The sequence below is a fragment of the Camelus bactrianus genome, chromosome X (assembly GCF_048773025.1).
Source record: "Camelus bactrianus isolate YW-2024 breed Bactrian camel chromosome X, ASM4877302v1, whole genome shotgun sequence".
NCBI lineage: Eukaryota > Metazoa > Chordata > Mammalia > Artiodactyla > Camelidae > Camelus > Camelus bactrianus.
The window spans coordinates 1448979-1455579 of NC_133575.1; positions in this window are offsets into that span (position 1 = coordinate 1448979).

A 6601-nucleotide genomic window follows, 5' to 3' on the forward strand; every position below is an offset into this window, starting at 1 on the left:
TTTTAGTTACCGAAGGATGGGGAGGGATAAATTAGGAGTTTGCGATTAACAGATACACACTCCTATATAGGACATAGATGAACAATGATGATTTACCATATAGCACAGGGAGTAATATTTAATATCTTATAATAACCTATAATGAAAAAGAATGTGAAAAAGAATATCTCTCTGTGTGTGTGTGTGTGTGTGTGTGTGTGTGTGTGAATCACGACACTGTATATTTGAAACTAACACAACATTGTAAATCAACTGCACTTCGATTTTAATACATTTCTTCTGGAAAGTCGTACACTCATCTCCCCAGAGTGAAACCATTTCCAAGCTGAGTGAAGCGGGGCTTTCTATGAGGGGCAGGCACATCGCCTGCGACTTGGGAAAATTCAACCCGAGTTGGATGGAGAACGGACAGCCGCGCCGTCCTCTAATGACAGGGGGAACGGAAGCCACGCCCTTCTACAGGATGAGAGATCGAACGCTCCAAAAGTGTGGAACTGACATCTCTTTCCATATACTCCCCTAGCTTTGCCATGTTATTTACTAAACAAAGCGGGGACACCCCCCTTCCCCCCCCGCCCCAGGCTCTTGCCACTCACCGTGTATTTAAAACAAGACCCGCCAGACACATAACTGCAGGGAATTTGCCAAACTAAAAAGTCAGAGGGAGGATGGTCTTCCCCAGGACCACCCTCAATTCAGACCCCGAGTGCGAGATCGGGGAGGGGGTCCCCCCAAGTCCCCCTGAGGCTTGATAATGCTCTAAATCGACTGACAGAACTTGGGAAGGCATGAGACTGACGATGACAGATTTCGGATAGCAGCAGAGCACCGAGAGGGACCGGCCAAGGGCCGAAATGTTCAAGTCTGGGAGCTTCCTAAATACGATGCTTGCCTGTCCTTCGGTTGTGTTGATATAGGACAATGCCCACAGAGTGTGCCCAGCAGGGGAGTCGCCCTGGCTTCAGGGTCCAAAGTCTTTAGTTGGTTTTCCTTATGCAGACATGATTGATTGAGTGACTGATTGATTGACTGACTGCCCTTGTGGTCACTCTCCGCCTCCAGCTTTCTCCGGACCCCAGAGGTCGGGCTACTCTCGTGACTCAAAGCCCAAACCCTCTAGACACGGGTTTGATCTTTGGGGGTGGCCAGCCCCCATCCTGAGTCATCGCATTAGTCTACAGTCCCTAGGGGTCCTCGTGAGTCACCCCGTCAGCATAACCTCTCAGGACTCACCGTGAACGGCCGAGACACTCCTGTCACTTGGGAAGTGATTAAGAGGTGACAACCCAGGAGATGGAAGGAAGGCCTGGCCGCTCTCGGGAAGCCAAATTCTTAATTACACACTGACAGTAGGGGGAGTCCCACCAGGAATGTCTGGAAGTTGGGGGGATCCTAGAGGCCGGTGGTCAAGACAGAGGCAGGTCCAGGGTCCCAGCAGGAGGCAGGAAATGCTTCTGGAAGGATCTGGGCCGGGGCTGGACCTTGGATGGTAGGAACAAGACCCACACAAAGCCAGGATGGAGGCCATCCTGGGCGGACCAAGCTGGCCTCGCAGTGAGAGGGTCCGGAAGCCGGCGAGTCATAACACATCCTCCAGGGTGTTCCACCTGGGTCACCTTGATTCTTTTTTCTGCGACAGTCTTTGACATTTCCCGATGATCAAGACCATTTTGAATCCTGTGTGCTCCCCCTTGTAAAAGATGTAAAAATGGCCAATGTCTTCATCGTCAGATACAGGTCACAGACCTTGGAGATGCTGGGGGTTCGGTTCCAGACCACGCAATAAAGCGTGTATCTCCGTAAAGCGAGGCACGCCGCTGTGTTTTGTTTCTCAGTGCACGCAAAACCTGTGTTCACACAAGACAGTAGTCTGGTCTGCGCGTGATGGCATTGGGTCTAAAAAGTAGCGTACCTGCCTTAATTAAGACATAGTTCCTGCTGGGGAGGGGAGGGTAGAGCTCAGTGGTCAAGTGCGTGCGTAGCATGCGTGAGCTCCTGCGTTCAATCCCCAGTGCCTCCATTAAAAAAAAAAAAAAAAAAGATTTAAATAAATAAAAAAATAGTTTATGGCTAAAATAATGTGAACCATCCTCTGACCAAGCAGGGTAGTCACAGATCTACTGTTAAAAAAAAAAAAAATGCAACATGTTAAAAAAAACACAGGAAAGCAAAATTTCTCAGCGCCTTGGGGCTGTGGACTTTCATGGGCCTATGAAAATGTTTTCACCTCTTTTATTTATTTATTTGTTTGTTTGTTTTTAAGGTCTTGTAAACTTTCATTTTTTTAATTTTCATTTTTGGTGTTTTTGTTTTTTTCTCATTTTTGAGTTTCATGAGGTAGAACTGTTACAATTTGACGGCACATGTATAAGGTGTTGCATCTAAATACATATATACAATATGCTACACGTATTTTTTCAGGTTTATGTAGATACGGTTCGTTGTTTCTAAGAACGTTTACAGCTTTGGCTTTTTAAACTTACAGAGTTATCGAAGGGATCAAGCCAACCCCAAAATAAGAGCTAATTCAAGAAGATTCATACAGCCCCCACTCTTAACAGCAAGATTATTTACAATGGCTAAAATACGCAATAAAAAATTCTTTTAAATGTTTTTGGTGGGGGGAGGTAATGAGATTTGTTTATTTAGTTACTGGTTTTAATGGCGGCACGGGGGATTGAACCCAGGACCTCGTGAATGTTAAGCATGTGCTGTAAGCACTGAGCTATAAGCCACCCCTCCCTTTCATTTCTTTTAAAATGAAAAGAAAAAAAAAGAATAGAGCCCAACCTGGATGCCATTCATCTTTACAACAACACAGTCATAAAATATAATTTTTTCAAAAAAAATATTTTTAGTGGAGGAGGGTCCTGTGAAGGCTGTAACCTACCCTGGGTCCCTGGGTCCAGCCGTCCTGGAATCAGGGGCCACATCCCCTCCACATCCCATGGATGTGGGTCTTTGCCACGTTTATCATCGTAACCGTCTTTCCAAGGTCACGTTCAAGGGCCGCGGGGCCGGGACTGGATGCGATCCCTTATGCACGAGGGAAGGGAGAGCCTGTCTGTCCCCTTGCAAGAGGCAGGGAAGACATGCAGACCGTGTGGGGGTGCTTGGCGGGACCAGCACGGCCGGCACCCAGTGGGCGGCTCCGGAGAAGCAGCCTGTCCCCAGTGCGCATCTCATCACTGTGAAGGGCAGACCCGGGCTGTTGGGGGGCGGGGTCTGTGGGGTCCCTGCTCGGTGGGTCCGAATCGCACCTCGATCTATGCCGTGAGCATCCTTCCCCCGTTCCCTTCCCTGGGCAGCTTCGCCGGCCAGGACGCATCACTCAACACCACGGGGGCTCCAGGAACAGGCATTTATTTCCCACTGTGGCCAGACTTTGTCCTGACTGTGAAATCTCTGGGTCTTCCGTTGCGGGAACAAATGCAGAATTTGGAAAAGACGTGCTTGCGAATGAAGAAGGCAGTGAAGCAGTCCTTGGAAGGGACGGCTGTCCTTCAACCTTGACTCATGGACGAAGTACCGTCTTTTCAGAACCAGGAAGCTTCTTGAGAGAGAATAAAAAATTCCATCGTTGCAGAGTGTGTGTGTGTGTGTGTGTGTGTGTGTGTGTGTGTGTGTGTGTGTGTGTGTGAGATACATTCTCTCCTCTCTCTGTCTTTATTTTTTTTATGTTATATCTGACTTCTCATCGCCGTGTTAATGATTTGAGCTTGGTCTCCAGGGCATGTGTGTGAAGGGGCCAATTTCAATTTTTTTCTAATTGAACAGATAAATTATTCATCTGAGCTGATTTCCTGTTTTTACAAAGACAGATGAAAGCTAATTTATATAACAGTGCTGACTGCCAAATGGGTAGTCTTTCCATGTCCCTGCCTTTCTGCTTCAAACGGCAAGTCCAAACTCGTTGTCCACTTTTGTGTGTGTGTGTGCATTGAAATCTTCTGTTTCCAAAGGATACATGCACATTTGAAAAAAATTAACAAATAACGGTAGACAGCTATAAACGTGCCTCTGTGTAACCGGGTCCTCGCACTCCTGGCCAACGCGAGCCCTGCGTCTCCAACTCCTGGAGGATTTAGTGCTAAAGGCACGAGCCACCCTTTCAGGTCGGGAGGAAACCGTGGGACTTTCCCGTCGGAGGTGGCACGGTCCCCAATGAAATTTTTCGAAAGGTTCTGTTGCTCGTGAAATATTTTGACATCCTGAAAACTGCTTCTTGCTGGAGTGTCTCCTTCTGTGAAAGAAAAAGAGGGCGAAACAAGAGAGAGAAAAAGGCTGGCTTAAAACCCACCCTTGATTTAGAAACAGAACGTCTTCTGGGAGAAGGACTCACTCCTGGCTCTCAGGGGCTGGAGCTGACGCACCACGGCCAACCAGTATTTTTGGGGGGTTTTTTGCTTCTTTTTTGTTAAAGGATGTGGTAGAAACTGCAGCTTTTCGGGGGCCGTCTCCTGGGTTCTGGGTGGGCACCTGGAAAAGTGCAGCCTGGCCGCCGATGGATGAAAGGCTCTGGGCGTGAGCGGACAGGAGCAGCGGGTACCGAGACACCCGGGGAAGCAGGACTCACCTGCACCCAGGGGGACGGAAGTCCGTGCGTGAGTTTGGAAGCAGCTGGGCAGGGAGGAGGGAGTTCCCGGAGGGAGAACTGAGGCTTGGGGGATGGGGAGGGTCCCATGCGAGGACCACGGATGCTGGAGAGGAGAGGAGGTGTCGCCCACGCAGCCACCACTCACCTGGAGAGTGGAACCTGGAACCACCCTGTGCTGGGAGCTGTTGGTACCTCCCGCCAAGGGACGACCGTCTTCGGGCCTCCGTGGCACCACACACAGTGACGGGGCGCCCAGGTGAAGTTGGCAGCCCCCCAGGTGTCTGAGATACGGCAGCGTGAGGGGCAGAAGCAGCTCAGGAGGGAGGTGGGTGGACTTGAAACGACGCATGAACCTGCATGGTGTCCCCGTTCTCTGAAGGATAAAGGCCGTCACGACATCGAACACCCAGATCCCATGGCCCAGGGGCACGCCCCAGCACACACCTGCCTTCCGCCCCATCCGTGGCTCCCAGAGCCCGGGCATGCCCTCCGGTCTGCGTGGGCCCCCACCGGGAGCCCCCTCCCGTCTTCCCCAGGAACCCCCGAGACCCCGTCTCTTCCGTCTCCATCACGACATTGTGTCTTGCTTCTCCCGGGGGGCCCGGCTGGTCCCTCCCCTCCCTTCCCCTGATTTTCGGTCTCGATCCTTTCCTGAGGTGTGTGTCTATTCCCCACGTCTGTGTCTGCACCCGCCACCTGCACAGGGAGACCCGTGTGTAGCTGTGCGCAGCTGCGGCAGGTGCCCGTGCGGAGCTGCCTGTGTGTGTCTGTGCGATTGACCCCGACGCCTGCACACCGGTGCTTACACGCACCCACCTGCGTCTCTGCTCACACGTACAGCGGCGCCTGCACATTCAGTGCGTGCATTTCTCTGTAGCCAGGTCTCTCTGCGCGTCTGTACGTTCACCTAATCGCTCTATAAATATTTATAACTAACCAGGTGGCTTCACCTACAAACCCTGACTAGAACTACCCCTGCACGGCACCTATGTGCACGTATCTCTCTGCTGTCTCATATGGCTGCGCCTACGGCTGCATCTGCGTTTCATTTACACCTATGTGCCTGCAGCTCTATGATCACCTGCGTCTACGTAAGTACATGTGAAATCTTAACGTGTGCTTGTGTGACCGATGCCTTTCATGACGCGAAAAATGCGGAAGAGAGTTCAACCAATGCACAGTCCTTCTCCTCTTGTGTCATTAAAAAAAATTCATTTTATTTCATTCTTTAAAAGCTTCCCTTTTTTTTTTTTTTCAGGAACACTGAATTCCAAGTCACTTCTGTCTCAGTCAAGGGAGACCTTCCATTCTGTTGGTTCCCCGCTGGGATCGCCAACCCCTTTGAGGACCTTGATGGGAACCGCGGACGGTGGCTGGCTCCCCCGCCTCCTCAGTGCCTCCATAAAGTCACGCCCCTGTTGGTCTCCCACCTGTTGATACTTGAATAGGGTATTACGTTTATTTTAAAATCTTTTTTCCAGTTTGTGAAGGCGTAATTTTTTGCAATAAAAAATAATGAATTAAAATGTTAAGGAACTCGCTACTAACAGCCACCGCGACACGGCGGAACGTCAGAAGCATTACGTTAACAGAAAGAAGCCAGCGTCAAAACGTTGCACAGGGCGCTACCTTTCTGAACGCAAGAATAATGTAACTTCTACAACCCTTATAATAATACAAAGCTTGGCATAGAATGAATTGAAACTCAAACAGTGTAATATTCTTTGCTGGGCAATGTTCACGTCTTTTCCTCCAAATAGAAGGAATCTTTGTATCTGCCTTCTCCCCACGCCCCCCACCTTTTTTTTTTTTTTTAAATATGAAAAGCAAATTGTGCAGAGGGCAGCTGTGATTTAAACCCTCTTGAATTCCTCCGTTAGTGGCATCTTGGTCCCCTCAGCCATCGTTTTTGGCGTTTCATCGCACCTGTCCAATCCCCCCGCCACCACCCTGAGGCTGTGCTTTTCTCCTATTTAACTTGCTGGAGCTTTAGGAATTTTTATT